This window comes from Chinchilla lanigera, unplaced genomic scaffold (assembly GCF_000276665.1).
Source record: "Chinchilla lanigera isolate Chin_1 unplaced genomic scaffold, ChiLan1.0 scaffold00015, whole genome shotgun sequence".
Classification (NCBI taxonomy): Eukaryota; Metazoa; Chordata; class Mammalia; order Rodentia; family Chinchillidae; genus Chinchilla; species Chinchilla lanigera.
The window spans coordinates 24,556,661-24,575,284 of NW_004955416.1; the positions used below are offsets into that span (position 1 = coordinate 24,556,661).

At 45.0% G+C, this 18,624-nt stretch overlaps 1 long non-coding RNA gene across 2 annotated transcripts; it reads left to right on the forward strand.

The window, feature by feature from the left end:
* Window positions 1-13,048: 13,048 nt before the first annotated feature.
* On the forward strand, window positions 13,049-15,063 carry LOC102026108. 2 transcript variants are annotated; one of them, XR_001233281.1, is made up of 4 exons: window positions 13,049-13,160; window positions 13,274-13,389; window positions 13,673-13,760; window positions 14,455-15,063. It is a non-coding gene; the product is annotated as an uncharacterized LOC102026108 (long non-coding RNA). The 2 variants fall into 2 exon arrangements; XR_001233280.1 differs by having other exon boundaries at window positions 13,673-15,063.
* Window positions 15,064-18,624: the final 3,561 nt, after the last annotated feature.

The window sequence follows — 18,624 nt, forward strand, 5'->3', positions numbered from 1 at the left end:
GGTCATCCTCTCCATCGTCCATTCCCAAATCTTCCTGCATGGTCTTGCTATAAAGAACAATAAACTTGAGACATTTATAGGGAAATGGATGCAACTTGAGTCCATACTCATAAGTGAAATAAATCAGTCTCACGTGTGTAAACATCATATTGTCTCCCTAGTGTAAGAAGCTGAAAGAGTAAATAAGACTCAAAATGTACAATAGATACTGTGAAATGGGAAGAAACTGCTTAAAAGGAAAGAGAAATTTGAATGGGGCAAAGGAGAAAAGGAAGAGGAAAAGAAAAAAAAATATATATGCATACAAGATAGTTAAGGTTGTTATACTACTAAAGGCTATTAGTTCATTGAAAGGAAAGATTTATGCCTATTTTGTTTAATCAATTTTTCTTGCCTATATCTTATAATCTGAACAGCTACTTTGAAGATAAAAACAATGTACTAACCATTGTTACTCTCCTACAATCTTGTTTTGAAATTTTATACCATTGTTTTTATTGCGTTTCTTTTCTTTATACAAGTTAAAACAAAAGAAATATGCTAAGCCAGCTTTTGTCGTTTTTGTCATTTTTTAAATTTGTACCTTGTTAGATAGCCCTGTCCAAAACCATGTGATGCATAGCTCTCCGAGATGAGACATAGATTGATATGCCCCCTATCATAACTCCTTGGTGTCTAATTTCCCTCCATTTTATCTTTACTGATGCTTCAGAAAAAAATTACTCTCTGTCTTTCTTCTTTCCATTTTTAACATCCTACATCTTGTTCCCTCTTTCTTTGATTATCTCTCAGAATGACTTTTAAGTCCCATCCATTAAAATTGAAATTCCTCCATTTGCCCCTTTTTGTGTCAGTGTGTAAAAATGTATTCATTTGCCCATTCAGCAAACACTGAGTGAGCACCTATAATGTGCCTAAAGTTCTCTAATCCTTGGGAAGAGAAAAGGAAACAAGATAGAAGTCTGGCCCACAAAGAATTTAGTGTTTTTGAGAAAGACCAAAGACAAAGAAATAGCCACGTATGAAATGACTTTCAAACCACAGAGATAAACCAGAGAAGCACAGAGAGCCTCAGAAGGAGCTGCTGTCTTGATCTGTGAGAACTTCCAGAAAGTGAAGAAGGAAATGAGTTGAAGATGTATTTGAGAATGTCTTGGTGGGAGATGGGTGGAAGGAAGATTTTCTGCCAGAACCAAGAACTCGTGGCAAGTTCAGGAGAGGAAAGAAAAGAAATATCCTTTCAGGAAGCCCCAAGCATTCCCTTTCCCCAGAACATGCCTTGAGAAGTCAGGCTGTGAGATCCCAGGGCAGGCAGAGGCATAAGTAAAGTTCCTCTGATCACTTACCAGATCCAAATGCCACACTATTTGAGGAACATGAACTGAAAATGCCTTCTGCAAACCCTAGGCCCAGCCCTATCCTTTTCTCAGAAAATCGCAGGTAGTGGCCAGCTTCTGGTCTGTTTTCACAGGAAGATCTAGTTCAGTAATTAAAATACCTAGGCCTGTCTCTGTCAAAATTGTGAACTACATTTAAAAGGTTTTTTTTTCCTCTCTCTCTGTAGTGACCAGAACCAGTGTCTGTCGCAGAACAGCAGGGTGTGGTTGGTTTGGTTGGTTTCCAAGATCTGCCCCTCCATCCACATTCGTCGGCCTTGCTTTCATCCTGACCCCAGCACTCAGGAACCGGGACGTGGATGCACTGGACCCCGTGACAGGGTGCAGCAGGCAAAAGCTTCTTTCTGTCTAGGTCAGTGCTCTTTTCCCCATCAGTACCTCTTCCCTCCTAGAAACTCCACTGGGCAGGACTTAAATGTAGCTCCTGGCCAGATCCCATCCCCTGCCCACCAACCCCTTGGGGGGCTGTCTGGTCAGCACCTGGAAGGACCGCGGTTGGCGGTCCTTCCATGCGGAGCTGAGTCAGTGTCCACAGAAGCCTCTCCTCTCCTTTCCTTTCCCAGTAGAGCCTCTACCTCTTCATCTGGTAAGCAGAAACCCAGGGCCCTGGGCTTGGCTATGTCCAAGGCCCCCTCATGAGCCATGTGTGCTGTCTGGACTCTCTTTTGAAGTGAGGGAGAACACGCTTTTCTCTTTCTAGTGAGGAGGAACAAAAATGTTACCCTATTCCAAGAAAATTTTCCAAAGCCCCTTTTCCATACCAGGCCGCCTCTGCTTTTATTAACTTCATGTGAATGTTCACCTCTAAGGTATGCTGAATCAGTTGTGGATGCCCTGTCTTACTTTCTTATTTTGAAAGTTCAGAGAAAATTTCTACAATTTTTTTTTATTGGCTTTGTACATCTTCAGTGAAAGCAGAAAAAGAAACTCATTTTGACATTTTTAACCCCTAGTGTTTACATTTGTGTGAAGAGGTGAGAGCTGATCTTGGTTAAGGGAAAGGAATCCTTAAATTTTTCTCATGGCCCTGATAGTGGTACCAGGCACGTGAATGCTGACTCCAACAGGTAGTGGGTCCCCTTCCCAAGTCCTAATTGCTATCGTCCTATGAGAAAGGGGTGCGTGTGGCCAGAATAGGCCTTGAGAAGTAGAGGCGGTGAGAGAGCAGGACTGATACAGATGGGACACTAAAGTGCATTCTCTCTCTCTCTCTCTTCCTTCTTCTCAGTTTGTTAGGGTGAGAGTCTGAGTGTCTGCCTTTTACCTTGCTCATATTTTATATTTTTTAGACAAACAGAGGTGGCTGTAGCATAGTTAGCCAAGCGAGCAAAAAGGCAGTGGAAGGACAGAGACAAGTTCACCCCCTCAAGGGACAACTGAATCACCTTGTCTTGGAAAACCCACTTGGGCTTCCAGTTCTCACCATTTCCTACTGCCGCAGCCTCCTTCAGTCCAGTAGTAATCAGTGATGACAATGATATCTGAAGAAATCAAGCTCCTTGCTCACTATCAATATCTGGCTCTCACTCTTCCACTGGTAAGGAATCCTCCCCTGTCTTTTTCCTGATCCCTGTTATTTGAAAATTCCCCCAGGATGACTCCTTAAGGGACACCACACCAGCCTCCCTGTCCTGCAGTACTTCCTTCCTTCCAGCCTTGCTCAATAGTGATTTTTCTCAATAGGGGAAAAGTAATTCTCAGTTGAACTTGAATCTCTACCACCGTTGAAGTCAGGCACAGAATAAGGTTCAGTTTAATGTTTGTACAACAGAATGTTTTCATCAATGATAAAAGGCATAGAATTCTAAGTTTCTGTGTATTTATTAGGTCCGAGGGGAGAAAGCTGGCAAATGGATGAAGAAAAAGATCACGCTGAGTGTGAAGCAGAAAAAACCCAAGCAAACCTTGCTCCTTTGCCTTGACATGAACCCCAAAGTTAGAGCAGCTTCTCTGCACAGTCCTGACACTACTGTGGATTCTTGGCAACCCCATGTCTTCACTGTGAGAACCCTGACAAATGAGTAGCTCTGTAACAAATAGATGAGCATCAAACCAGAATCTAGCCAAAAGGAAAACTGGGTCCAACTTTTACACAGGCCATAGGTTATTGTCCTGAATTGCCATGTGACCATTTTTCAAGCAACACAAGAACTTTCGTGGTTCCTTTCTCATCTATCATAGCTTGTAATGAGGAAATCAGGAATAAACCACAGTTGAAAGTCTCTATAATTATTTAATCTGAAACAAAATTGCTATAAAACCCCAAAGAAATCAGAGTGATTTATAAAGTACTGCCAGGATATAGGATTAAGACTCTCCTGGGGGTCTAAAGCCAGGATGTCACATCAGTCACTCACTGTCCAAAGTGAGACAAACTCCCTGAGTTCAAGAGCACATAGCTAATACTCACCAGACCTTGCCATGGCCTCTTGCCATCAGGTAGGATGGAGAGGCGATGACAGGGATCTAGAGTTTCAGTAGCGTTTACACCCGTCAGAAGAAACATCAGTACTGAATTCAAATAATTTAAAAAGTGGAAAAGATAAAGTAACTGGAAAGCTGTCAGTCTACTGAGGTTACCTAAAGGAGATGTGATGGTTGTGGGCTATAGTTTTAGCCTTTTGGGTAATTTTCTGGCCCCCAAACCAAACACCAGTGTTCTTGTCTATGGCAATCCCACCCTGAGAGCCTGCAATCTCTCCACAGACCAGAACCCCCTACATCTCCTTCTTCAGATACTTCCCTCCTCTGTCCTTGCTTCCCGGTCCTTCTCCCTGCTTCTTCCTTGACCTTTTCCTCTGCTGTCTTGCATTTGAGGCTAAGGAGAATGTGAGAAGAGTCGGAAATGCTAGAGGTACTGGCTGCAGAAGGATAGGAAGCTGCAGGCTCGAGTTCAGCTTTTGTCCTCTGCTCCCCCTCAGCTTTCCCAAGCCTCTGATGTAAACACCGTTGTTTTGCTTGCTACTAATATTCTCTATGTGTTGCTTCCCCCACCCACCCACCCATCGTGTGCTCTAGGGGATGCTTTCAATCATCTTCTTTCCCTGTTATAACTGTTCTTTTATCTGCATTTCCATGCTTATATTTCTATAGTTGCCTCTCTCTGTAACTACCAGGTCCTGGTGGGAACATTATAGCTTATTCACTTGTACTTTTTATTTATAGGAAAGACAAGACCCAGAGAAGGTTTAGTATGGAAAGCCAGAACAGTGTGGGACATTGTCTGACTACTACCAGGTCATACACCAGCAAGACAGCTTATAGTCTAGAGGTGGAGAACATTCCTTGTGTGTTACATGTGCTATTCTGGCCCTGCTGTCCCCTCTGGCCTTGCCTTTTCCTTGATTGTTCTTCTTCGTCTTTTCTAATCGCTGTCACTTGGTGAACAGACACATTCACAAAACCAAATTTTATGTTCTCTCTACCTGGGTCTCTGTCTCCCTGCTAGGAACTGTGACAATTATGCTTCCCAACACATCTGTGGATCCCACCATTGGAACCACATTTAGAACTCTGAGTTAAAAGTTCAGGGAATATCTACTTTGTTGGCAGAGGTTTGTCCAGGAACTCCCCATATCCAAACCCCAGTAATTTATGGATAGGAGCGTTCAAAACTTTCTTCCATTTGTCATGCAAGAGATTAAGTCCTGAAGTTCACTTACAAATTTGACTTTCCTTCTCAGGTCTTGCAGGGTACTTAAGGTTCCTTTTACGAGAGTAAGTGCTTTTAGAGGAAAACACACTGTTTCTCATTCATTGATGTATCCCAAAGTCTTGTTAGAGTATGCGATTTGTCCTTGAGTGTCCATGGATGTGTTTTGAATGACACTAAAACACTCACGGCCAATTCCTAACGTGTTTTGTAAGCACAGGAGACAAGGGGTTAATTAGGCAGTAGCATTGGGAAGCAGAAATAATAAAGAATCTAGTATATGAAGTCCTAGATAAGGGTGGAGTGAAGGCAGAAATAGAAGTCCATGTGCTGTGGATGGCACACAGTGCTAGTGAGGTGGAACTTCTGTGTGCGGAAGCATTTGCAGCTGAAGAATCCCAACAGATCCCAGGCAACTGTGACTCAGGCATGGTAGGAGTTCCCAGATCTTGTCTTCCCAAGCAAGTACAACTGAAACCTCAAATCAAGACAAACTCCAAAGCAGGAGATTTACAGGCTTAATAAATACTTGTGGAAAAGACCAGAGGACACAGACGCTCCCTTCAAAGCAGGCATGTTCATTTGGAGGGAAAGGTCACATCAGCCAAAATTGCAGTGCTGTGTGAACACTGCACCCTCGGTAGAAATGAAATATGTGAATGAGAGCTCTTTCAAATAAGTCTACTGGGACTGCATTGGGGATCATTAGGGCCAAGGACCAAGAAGACAAGGAGTAATCCTAAACAAAAAGAAGGATGAGGGGTTATGTGTAAGTGCTTGTGCAAGGCACCAGTCCAAGCAATATATCAAGCTTAGCAGCCTAACTTTGGACTTTCAGAAAGAAGTTTGACAAATAGGACGTTAGATCCTGTCATAGTAGCCTAGCTGAACGAGCACTCTTTCCCACCCCGGGATAGACAACTCCCCCTACTTCCTGGTTGGATGTACATCCCCCCGACATGAGAAGGCAATGCACGTTCGGTTCTAACCAAACTTTGGCAATGAATCTCCAGGCCTGAGTCCATTAATTCAGGGAATGCCTAGTCTGAAGGGAGAGTGTGGGGGTGTAGGTCGGTTTAATTCTCTCTAACGCCCAGTCAGGGTTAGGGCCGGCTGAAAACCAAATAAGGATGAAGACCGCAGGGAATGGCCCAGAGGAAGGCCTGCAGCTGACTCAAAGGACTTGCAGAGCTCCCTTGACCTCTTCTGTGACCACAACACAGCCCTCCCTCTCAGGAGACTCATGCTCTGCCCTCGCACCCCCACGCATTCCATGCTGCGTGCTAGTCTAGGCCCTAGCAGGAATGAGCCCCTGGCCCTGCCTTTGGCAGTGCACTCTGCTTATTTTCTTCTCCTCCCAAGCAGCCTTATCAGGACTCATTCTGCAGGGACTTCCGCTCCTTCAGAAACTTACGCTGAGAATCAGGGCCAGCAATGGGGGAGGCAGAGGGTGATTTATCCCCAAGCGCTTGACCATCACAGCCCGTCAGCATCATCAGTGCTTTCTTTCCAAAGCAAGACGAGGGCCTGTGATGTACTCCGGAGACAGAGGCGCTTTGACTCCCTACTTTCTCAGTCCCAGCTCTGCCTACCTTGTCCTGGGTCCCCCCAACCCATCCCACCCCACCCCATTGGTGTCTGTTCTTTCTCCAGGGCTCTGTTCTGCTTCTTGACCCTTGGGTTTTTGTCTCCCTCCCTTTCCATGGCTGGCTTCTGCTATTTATTTCTGTCCTTTCCTTTGCTATAGGGTAGATATCCTGCATCTTTGTTGATCTAAGTGTGAAAAAAATTTCAGGAAAACATTTGCTTACAGGATAACAGTCAGGACAAGAAGAAAGGGTCATGGGCATTTCAGGAAGGGCAAGACCTTCTCCTGCTCCTGGCCTTGATTTTAAATGTTGAATTCATTTCCAGGTTTGTTCCCTTTACCCCTGTCCTTTCTTCTTGAGTGCCTGAAGAGTTGCTCCGCGGTCTGGGTTCCTAAGCGACCCAGTTCTTTAGCCATCGGGCTCCATCCCTTGCTTGCTTAGTCTTCAACCACAAATGACAAAGAGTTCCTAACCCAACCTCTGCATTTCCAATCACCCAACCTAATATTCTTGGACAATTTCTCCTCTACAGAGTGAAACCTTATTTCATTGTTCCTGTGCTGGTCTAAGAATGGGGCGATGTTGTCTAAATAACATATCAGTGGAAGCAAGTACTACATCTTGCAGTCTTTTACAAGAGCTGATTCCCTGAATCTGAAGTTCTAAGTGTGAGGGAATGGGGGATACTATATCGCACACTGAATCTCATATCATGCCATTATGCACGTGATTGCCTTCTGTGCTTCCCTCAGACTGTGAGCTCCTTGACGGCAGCGTGTTCTAGGGCAAGGACATGGATCCTCTTTTAACTTACAGTAAATTCATCAACAGTGTGTGCAGAGTCTCCTAGGATAGCATACCTAGTCAGATCAGCTAGATTTGAAGACCATTACTTAAACAAAAACCCATCAGAATCAGGCTGATGAGCAATACTAAGCTCAAGACCTCAGGTCCTGGTATGGTACTTGTTGTGACTTGGAAAATTTTCTGCTTGTCTGAGCTATATGTGCAGGGGTCACCTGGGTCTCATTTAGAAGGCTTCCTTAATTCTGTGCTTCTCAAGGCTCCCTGGGTTTGAGGAGGGAGTAAAATGAGAAACTTCTTGGCCGGGGCACTTTCATGGGAGCCAGGAAATCACCTGATTCTTGCATCAAGCCACCCTTTTACTGAAGAATGGCCAGCCAATTCTTGATGCCCTATCTTTTTCATACAGCAGAAATGTCTCTTTCTAAGACAGAAATTTCTTAAATGAAGACACGTATGCAAGTACCATCATTTCTCTGCTTCTGAGAAAGAGCATCCATAGCACAAGAGATGCAGAGATACTGAAGCTAAGGGTTTGTGGATGGGGATCAAGCTCTATGTACATTCCTTCACAAATGATCCCTGCACATAGGTGCAAGGGAATCAGCTGAGCTGAAGCATGGCACACTGATTGGCTTAAAAGAGAACTGCCTTTGTACTCCCCGCTAGACTTCTGCTCTTGAGTTCTTGTCCTTCGCCATAGTCTTCTCACTCACTATGGCTCCAACACCTTGGCCTGAAGATAAACAAGACATCTACTAGCTAAGGTAACGAGCCACCATGTAAAAGGCAAGCACCTACACAGTGCTGAAACAATCTGGCTGGTTCTGTCCCAGCATGAATTTGCCCTGCCCTTTTCTCTGTTCCCTTGAAAATTCCTGAGTTCTCATTTTCTATTTCTTTGAACCTTGAAGTTCAGAAGGATTTGATTATTTCCCAGGCAAGCGGCCACCTGGAGACAGAACAGGGCCAGCTCCTTTCCGTTTGGATCTCTGTCCTTCTTGCTTAATTTGGGATTTTCCTGCTTTAGCCTCCTGAAGTGCTGGGCTCATAGACATGTGCTGCAATGACTGGCTTCTCTGAATCCCTTGTACTCATATACTTGAGGCTTCTAATAATTTGAGATATATTCTACATAGGACATACAGCCCCAGTGATTTTTTTTTCTGGTCTCTAAATACAGTAAGGATGATGATACACATGTGGACATCCAAAGGAGCATCTCTTTTTAAGACCATGTGATCTTGATTAGAGGGATCTGTCTCATGCCTTCTGACCCCCAATATATTCCCAAGTGGTTTCCTAGTGGCATTTTAGCTATCTTTGTTCTTACACATGGATTTAGATCCCTATTTGATGCTAAATGGGAGAATGACCATGGGGTCTTGATATGTGAGCTCTAACAAAGGCTCCTATAATTATCTGTGACCACTGCCACTTCCTCTGGTATTAAGTCTTTCCCTCGGCTGAGGCAAGGAGCACCGTGCAGTCATTCACTGCTACCAAGTCCAAGCGAATAACTGCTTGGGGGAAACACTGATCAGTGAATAAGGAAATGACCTTTGGATGTGCTGTGGAATAAGGAAACAGAGATCAGATAAACAGCGCCTTTTTTTGACACATACTCAGTTGGGATAAGTGGGGCAAGTTCTGAGCACTTTCTTTTGGAGTGGAAGCCAACGGGTACATATAGGTCCTATTCTAAGGCAATAGGAAATTGGACACACCTGAAAGTCTCATTTCTCCAGTAGCTCAGATAGTCAAAGCAGCTGATTTGGAGAAAACCACCTTGGGGCCCTGGCTGAAAAGAAATCCTAAGCCCAATTCTTGAACCCAAGATGCTACCAGCATCTCGAAGTGCATTGTGATTTATCCGTTTTCCAAGTGTTCAATTTCATCTGGACCCCTGTTCACAGCTTCAGCTCCCATAGAGGAGGAGCTTGGAAGTCTCACAGCTCCAGTTCCACAGCCCTGTAGCAAGCAGTGGTCTCTGGAAGGAAGAGCTAGGTGGTGGCACTGGCCATCTCCTAGAGGAACAGCCCTCTTTTCTGTGAGGTGTGGTGAGTGAGCGAGAAGGTAGACGGTATAATCCAATGGGTGGCAGCACCATCTCGCAGCACAGTCTCAGCAGTGGCTTGTCAGAGACTCCTGGTGACCCCAGCATGCCCACTACATCAATTCTTTCATGCACTTTCTGAGCACAGAACTCCTCAGTCCCTGCAAAGAAGATCCACCTCCTTCTCCCAGCCCTTAACAGAGGGGAGGGAAAATTAACAACTCCCTCAACTCCACCAAGGACATGTGTTTAGGGCTGGGTGAGGGAGGCTCTGAAAGAACTCTCCCTGAGGTCCCAAACAGATACTCAAGGCTGGCCTGGGACAGGGATCCCTGCAAGTCTCAAAGGTGCCACTCACAGGCTAGAGATGCCCACTTCCCAAGGGAGGCATTCTGGGCCCAGAGCTGCTTCTCCTGGCCTCCACTTTTTCTCTTCTTCTATACTGTACTCCAGAAGAGTCATGCCCTACACTTAAAAACAGAGGGGAAGAGCAGATGCCAGTGCTGTACCCCTGCCTATTCCTTGTCCTCAGCCCCCAAGAAGAAATTTCTTTTGCCTGACACAGCAACTGGTCTACTCAGCAAACCAGCCCCTGCCCCCATTGCTGCTTGCTTTTACTCTGAGGCCTGTGGTTCCCACAAAATCCATTCTTTTTGGAAAAGGCCCCTCCACACAGCTGTACTTCTATCTTTGTCCTGATGTCACTTGGAGCCTGCTCCCCTCACCCCAAGATGAGGACCATTCTCTTGTGCCTCTCCTTTCTGGTGCCTCCTCTCATCTATGTGATGATGTTTCTCATTACAATTCCTTTTCTCTCACCCCGTTGTGTTTTCTGCCCCTCTTCTTCTTCCTGCAGATACGATCTCAGCATTCTTATTTCCTTTACCTGGCTCAGCTCTTTCTCTCAAGTCTGGACTCATGGGTGTATGTGAGACTCATCAAATAACCCTTATCAATAATGGGTCAGCATAAGGACAGCAGGGAGGGATTAGGTCACAGTCTGCTTGCAGGTACACAGTTTCCTATCTTCCTTCTCAAGCTCTGGTTCTGACCTCCAGGAGGTACCGTCTTGGTGACACTCCCACCTCACTTCTATGAGATCACTAAGTCTCCCCATTGGCTATTATCTGAGACGTTACCATCTCGGTGGAATCAGACCCTGGGTGTCTCAGCACTTCACTTGCAGATACTGGTGTGGCAGCCTTCACACACAAACATGGTCTGTACACAACCGTGAAGTTCCCAAATCTAGATATTGAGGGGTTCCCTGGTCTGTTATTCTCAATTCCTTCTTTTCTTTCTGATACATTCAGATTGCACCCTTAGAATCTCTTACAATCCTGAGGGCTCCAGCATTAGTCTGCATTTTCAATAGATATTTTGAAGGGCACCCTGGACTCGAAGATCCCAAACAGTTTCCTTTTCCCAGTATCAGTGCTTAATGAAAGTTACACCCTGACAACGTGCGTGTGTTTTTCTTAAGACTATAAACTCCCAAGTGAACAAAGAATTCTCCTAAATTTTTAACTTCCTGTCTGCTTGGTTACAGTAAACTATTTCCAATCTCATACATCTCCTCTGGGCCATTTTGAAATCTTTAATACTCTGTCAATAGTTGTAATTATCTGTGGGATGAGAGCTATGGGGTATGTCCATCTAAGCCATTGGCCTTGGAACTTGTATTTCTCTTTTCATTCTTCACATGTCAGTCTGCCCTTTCTCACTGCAGACGAAGGTATTGACACAGAAACTTTGTGTCATTCATCTTTGCTCCCCACTGCTCAGCATAGCTCAGTAAATATTTGATAAAACAATGGCAAGATCCTGAACAAATATCAGAGGGGCAACAGGGAACCCAAAAGGAAAGAGACAGATATTTTGACCATGGGACTCATTTACTATCTTCCTTGGAACTCATTTATTATCTTCCTTGGAAATGTACTACTCTCACAGACATAAAATTTGGGTTTTCACTCCTGGTCATGACCTGTGTCTCACCAGAACACTGGGCCCTGTGGCACTGAGAACTGACAGGCAAGAGGAATGCTTGAGGGGTTCTCTGAGCCCAGGAGTAAATCTTCCACCTCTGGGCTTAGGGAAAGAAATAATGACAGTTAATGGCAGTAACTCCTGCTGGGGTTTCTCAGGCAGCCTGGCACAGGTTCTTTCAGGTGAGGATGTACCAAGGTGTACCAAGGCTGATATTCCCTGGTGTATCTATCTAGGACCACAACTTTCCAGGCAACTTCCCTCTTCCAGCCTTGGAGCCATTTATGTCCCTCAAATATGGGTTCCCACTGGGCTTCCCTGAAAGAGATGGGACCCAGGCTGGAGAGTGATGGGTTTAAGGTAACACCCCAACCGTATCAGCTTCCTCCAGCGCTCTGCTGGATGCTTAACTCTCCACCATTAGAGGGGTATTTCCTGGCCAGTATAGAGGCTACTGTTAAGCTACAATTTCTTTCTGAAAGGATGCCCAGTCTCCACCCTTCCACTCCACCTTATTGAGATCCCTCCCTGTCTTTGCTTCCAGGGCTGGGATTCAGGGAATCCTGGATAGAGGAGATAGAGGAGGACATAGAAAGGCTCACTGGCCTCTTTTACCTGCTGCCTGCCTGCCTGTATTCAGCAATGACCTGGAGCAAGAGGACATCTGGCAATGCAGCCTACTGAATTCATCTCCCCAGGTCTCTACCACTCTCTACCACGCTGCCCGCCCCTTCCCCCCTTCTCTTTCTCTACCTTTCTCTGCTTTACATCACCTGGACTTGTCCAGTCTGAACAAGTCCATTCCCATTTTTTCCTCCCTTTTCTCCTCCCTTCTAGCCTCCCTTTATCAAATCACAGTTTCTCCCTCATCAGTCTTGCTATATTCATCATGTCTGCAATTTTCTGCCCCAATTCCATGCACGCAGGATCTTTTGCCACTGGGAGTTCTTCTTCCTTCCTCTCTGCATTCATCTCAGGATGTTCCATTTTTATTTCATGGAAACTGAGATACTGACATGTTGGTGATGGTGGGGTAGACGGCAGGGCACGATTTCACAGGAAAAACTCACATCGTGAGTTTCCTGGCTTTTGCCCCATCCCTTCTATTCCTCAGTCCCTCCAGCTGCTCCAAGGCTCAGGCCCTGTCCATGCCCATTTTGGGGGTGCACTTGGCAAGGTCTGAAGGTCTACTCTTGGTACAGCCGTTATACCCGCCTACCTCCTGAGCAATACATGTGTGCCTGGTAGACTGCAGCTATATAAATACTGCATCTTTCTGACTATATATGGGATAGGCATAAAGTTTCTTTTCAGTCACTCCAACTGAGGAAATGATTTTGCTCACACCCGCAAGCTATTTAGCGGTCTCTTTGTTCCCTTGTTTCTTCAAAGGAGAGTTGGGAACCATGAGGCTCCTCATTCCAAGCTCAGAGGTACTTCTTCCCCAGGGAGCTTGCGGAAAGTTAGTGACAGTTAGTGAAAGGGTGGGAGTCTCCGACTCTCAGATTCCCCTCCCCCACTCGTGGCAGTTGGATCCGTTGAGGTCTCCGGGCTGTTTTGGCAGTTGGCTTGTAGAACTCTGGAAGAAGGAGAATACCCCGGCCCAGTTCTCCTGCTTAGAGATCTGGGAGGACACTGTTGTGATTTCGACTGTCCTGTCTTTTTGCAGCAGTGTGAGAATCAGGGAATTAGAAGCAAGCATTAGAAACCACCTTGGCTGGGGTTGCGGAGACGGGAAGCTCCTGCCATTGCCAAGATCCTCATTCCAGATGTTGCTTTGTCCTAGATTACGATGTCCCACCTTGGAAGAGCCTTTTCTGGGATAAAGCTCCTGTTAAATTATAATTTCCTCGTAGGAAAGACAGGACTCCAGCTGCCACCACATTGTTTCCCTTATCGTGAGTACGTAGAGATTCATTCAGACTGGTGGCTGTCATCAGAGGGAGGGGGAGGTAGACGGAGCATGCCTGGGACACAGGTGCAGGTGGAAAGGCTGGAGAGAGGTTTTCAAAACACTCCGCACTCCCCAGAGGGTCTTTGAGAGATCTCAGTACTGTGGTGGCTCCAAGGCTGGGGATGAGGTTTTTCCAAAGCCCACATCTCTGAGGCTGAGTCACAGGGTTCTGGTTCTAGGAGGCTCCTAACGCCAAAGATACAGCCTGGTAACCTCACTTCTCTTCTGCAGATCCTTCCAGCAACTAACTGTTCACTGAAGTCATGACAGGCCCCTGAAGATGAAGGCCTTCCTGGACGAAGCAATACCAGGGAGAGAGGTAGATGGCAGCATTGAGTCAGAGTCCTGAAAGGTCAAGCTCGGCGTCTTTCTTTCTTGGCTCCATTTTCTATACTTGGATGGCTGCTGCCTGGGTGGTTGGAAGCACAGGAGATACTGCTTAGTTGGAAACACAGAGTGAGGACTCTGCAGTGACTTGGTTCCCCTTTTCTCCTAAGCTCCGCGTCTGCATCCTTTCTACCATTTCCTGAGATGTCGCATCTACTCTGGAGGGAAGCTATCAATGAAAGGAGACTGGGAGGGGGTTGGGGGTGGGCAACAGGAGCTGAGGTCAGCCGCTCAGTGGGGAAAGTATTCCTCTTTGCGCAGTGCTTCTTCTGGTGCTCCCTGGCCTAGGTAGTCTCCCTGATATTTGTTTCTATTTCTGCCTCCAATCACAGCATCTCTTTTGTAGTCACAGTTGGTGGAGGCTGCCTCTCTCCTTTCCCAGTCAGTGTGCATTACAGATGTGCTACCAGGATGCCTCAGCCCGTCCTCATAGTAGCTGAGTGGGCGTAGCAAATCACCCACGTATCCAGATGTGTCCCACACACAGTAGTTCCCATGCTTACCACAAAGTAAGCAAGTTTAGGAAGCACTATGCTATATCTTGTGTTTTCACCCTACAAAATATGGATGTCTTTCTCTGCCTGCTGCTCTGTCTCTTGTCTTCCTTTTTTTTCTTCTGTTCACAGAGCAGAATGGACAAGTCCAGGTGTCAAACACACTCGAGGTGCATCATCCGGTAGCTCAGATAGAAGGAAGAGAAACACTTTGCTTCATTTGGATACTGCTGCCCCGTAGTTAATTCCAGGAATCTCAATGCCAATAGTGCTCTTTCTCCAAAGCTTCTCCACTGGCCATCAGGAAAGGAGTTTATAGCATTACCAGTCTCTTACCTTTGCTCCTAAACATTGCTTCTGCTAGAAATAGCAAGATTCCAGCTCCACTTCAGCTCCCACCACCTGGTCCCTGGCGTTTAGTCTTTGTCAGTGTCACAGCTCCATCCTCTACTTGTGAGCTACTCCCAAGAGAAATTCTTCTTCACCAAACACTTGGAGTGTAATACTAGGCCTGGAATGTAACATTCAGGATATGTTCTCAAGGTCAAGCCCTGATACCGACTTGTTTCTCAATCCTGGACTCACTCCATCATCTCCCTACCACTTTCTCTTGAGCTCTTGGAGAGCAAGGCACTGTCCCTCATGCACTCGTGTTATCTCTTGAGTTCCAGTTCAGGATGTGGCATGCACCCCCAACACAAAATTTTTGGAATAAAATTATTTCAGAAGGCCCTGCACAAATCATTGTGTTTCTTTTCTGAAATTTAGAGATGATAAGTGAGCAGGAGAAATGCTTGGGATCATCCCGACATACTCAGGGAAAACAGGAGGGTGAGAAAGAGACGTTTGGGGCATGCGTATGTGTTCAGATGGGGACTTAAGACATTAATTCGAGGTACTGAGGCAGCCTCACTGGAACTCAGTGTGCACAAGGCTGATCTGGGGAGCGCTTTGTGGATTTTGGATTCAGAGACGACCACAGAGCCTGGCACCATCTACAGTAGGGGGTAATCGCTGCAAATGACACTGGAAAGAGGCAAATCCTATCAGGCTTTGACCAAAGAAGAATTTCATTCTCTGTCTTTGTAAGGCTCTAGGAATTGTCATGGACATAGAACCGGGATTTAAAATATTTGTCAATCTACTGCCCCTTTGCACCCTCATGCTGTACTATTACATTTCCATTTTGTGCAGAGGTGTGTCAGGGCTCGGTTTCTAGCTGTGACTTCAAAAAATGGAGTCTTAAAGCCGGTTTTCTAGGTGTCCAACTGTACAGTCAGCAGTGAGTGGCTCTGTGTGTCTGCTCACACTTGCACATGCTTACAGCTGGTATGTGCTTGTGTTCGAGTCAAAGTGCTCTACACAACCATGATCAGAATGCTTTACATTTATGCCTTTCCTATTAGGCACTCTCCAGGGATTCCCCAGAGTGGTAGTGGCCAAACAGACTAAGTGTTGAAGATATCAGTGACAACTCCAAGCCACAGAGCTGGATGAAAGAGTTGTAGGGGTGGGTTAGGGTGACAGACAGGGGAGTCTACAGGTTGTGCAGTCTGTTTCTTCCACATCTTCCCTATGACATTGCTCTTCCCTAGCCTCACAGCCAGAGTTTGTATTCAGACCATCACCTCTTCGCTTTGTGAACCTATTTCCTCAGCATTCTCGGTGCTGTCTCCAGACCTGTCTTTCCAGTATTTACACCTGATCAATTAGCCCATGAGCTGGGAGCCTCACGGGACTTCTTTTCCCAGGCTGGATCACTGTCTTGACTTTCCCTAGCGTTTCTCTATTATTCTGTCCTGGTTGCAGCCCCACAAAACAATACAGCATTCCCCAAACTCCTGCTGCGTGTCATGATTTTTATTCTTCTCCATGTGTGGAGTCCTCGTCAGTCTTCAAACTGCAGCTCAACTCTCCCTGTCCCTGTGGGAACAGTGAGCTTTATCAGCTTGCCTAGGTTAAAGCACCCAGTTATTCAATAAGAGCCTAAGTGAGACTATTTTTCAGGTAAGTTGAGCTAACAGCAGGTTGGTTGGGTAAAGGAAAGGGTCTTTGATAATATGAGTGAATCTCACAGAATCAACTGAAGATCATTAAAAGCAAAAATGAAGTTTTTTGGAAGAAGTTCTGTCTCAAGTCTAAAGTATCAGTGTGTACAAGTTTCTAGCTCACTGATCTCTTTTCCAAATTTAGGATTTACCTAGTAGACTTCAGTATTCACAATCAAGAAAAGATGTCTGTTTATATTCCCCCACCTCTCTCATCTACCTATTCTTATCTACTAGTTCTATCCCTTTTAACTTATATATTGCTATTTACAAAATTGAAAAGCACCATCTAATTCACTGAGTTGTTGGCACATGTAATTCTTAAAGAATTTGTTTGTTTATCAATAAATTATAAGTAGAGAGATTCTGCCTTATTTATCTTCTTATCCCCTAAATTCATTAGAATGTTGTCACATCATACTGCCTAATATTTATATTTGGGACTTTATGGCTCTGGTCCACAAAGCCAGTGGTGCCAGAAGTGTCACATTACTTCTCTCCAGCCTTCCTCTGAGCATTTCAACTACTAGAATGACAAGATGTTTCATTTCTATTATGACTAGAGCTTTCCATTCTGAGTTGTGAAAGGATCCCTGGACCTCAAGGAGCCCCCAAATATCAGAAGGACCCTCATATTCCAGGACCCTCTCTGGAGACTGATGCTATTTCTCCAGTGTCCATATCACAGCTGTACATGACCACCGGTCCCCTCGATGGCAGTGCTGCTGCTTACTTGGAGCTGTTCACACCCTTGGGACCGAGCGTTGTTGGTGAACTGCACAACTGTGCCTCCCTGAGCGCTCCTCACCTTCACCTCCATGGAGGCCAGCTGGACTGGACACTTAGGATCTATCCACATTTTTCTCCTAACAGTCTAGCTGGAGATTCTTCTTCCTTGTGGTCAGTCAAGATAATCCATCCCTCCTGTCTTTGGGACAAAGGAAATTTCATCCCTTGTATGAATTTTAGGTTTTTACAATGGCCAGAAGCGTGGCTTATTTTGAGTAGCTCCCTGAAAAAATCCCTGTGCAAGAAGCCCCAAAGAGGTCAGAAGACAAAATACAAACAGTTTAATTAAACCATTTCCATGCAGATGATTATCCATCCACTTGTCCACTGAAATATTCATAACTTGATACTACTTATAAAATGGTAGTGTCTTGGTTACTTTCTCTTGTGGCTGAGACAAAATACTTGACACCCTGAATTAAGGAAGGAAAGGTTTATTTAGCTCAGTTTGTGGAGGTTTCAATTCATACTAGGCTGGCTCCAAGGCAGAGTGGCACATGACAGAGGGCAACAGTTCATGGCAGCAGAAGATAGAAAAATCAACAAGAGCAAAAGGGAGGAGCGGCGGCAAGCAGCCTCTTTCTCTCCCTTACATTGTATGCAAACTGTCTGCTCCAAGGTAGGTGTAGCACTCACACCCATAATCTCAGCATTGGACCATGGATCAATAAAAAATCTAGAATAGAAGCCTGCCCCATGACTGCATGAGGACTTGGGGGGACATGCAGACATAAACCATAACTGGTAGAAAGATGAATTCTTCCCTCCAACTATTTGCCCATAACTTCTAAACTTTTATAATAAACTTACTTACAATAAACATAAGCATAAAGTGAGAAACTGCCATTAAATAAGAGGTTAGGTGGCAAAGCAATTTATAACGTCCAAAGACTGAGCACTGAATTCCAACTTTTTTTCTAACTTGCTTTATGACTTTGAAATCTCAGTTTACTGATATATTAAATTGATATAACGTCAAACAGTTATTTCATGAATCAAATTATCATAAAATGATTGGCATACCTCTGCATGGAGTATTTTCTTTTTTTTTAGTATAGTCATGATTCTTATCTCAAGAGCAGGACTTAACTCTTCCTTACTTTATTTCCACCATCTTGGAAGAGGTTTGCTCATGGAATATAATAAAATTATTTGTTGAATAAATGCTGAAGGAATGAAGAATTTATCTAATCCATCATCTAACCTCAAAACCATTCTCTCTGCAGAATATCTTCATCTAATACTCTTTTGGGGTAGTGACTATACAGGTATATTTTTTAAAATAGATTGGCTTTTCTGTGTCTGACAAATTTTATGAAGAGCCTTGAAGGCCCTAGAGGAATCATTTTATGCCACCTGTCACAAGCTCATCCATACCCAAGTTCTATTCTTGTCTTTGCTTTTAAGAATTTCTAATTATCTCAGCATGCACATCATGTGTCTATAACTCTGACTCCATGGCAAG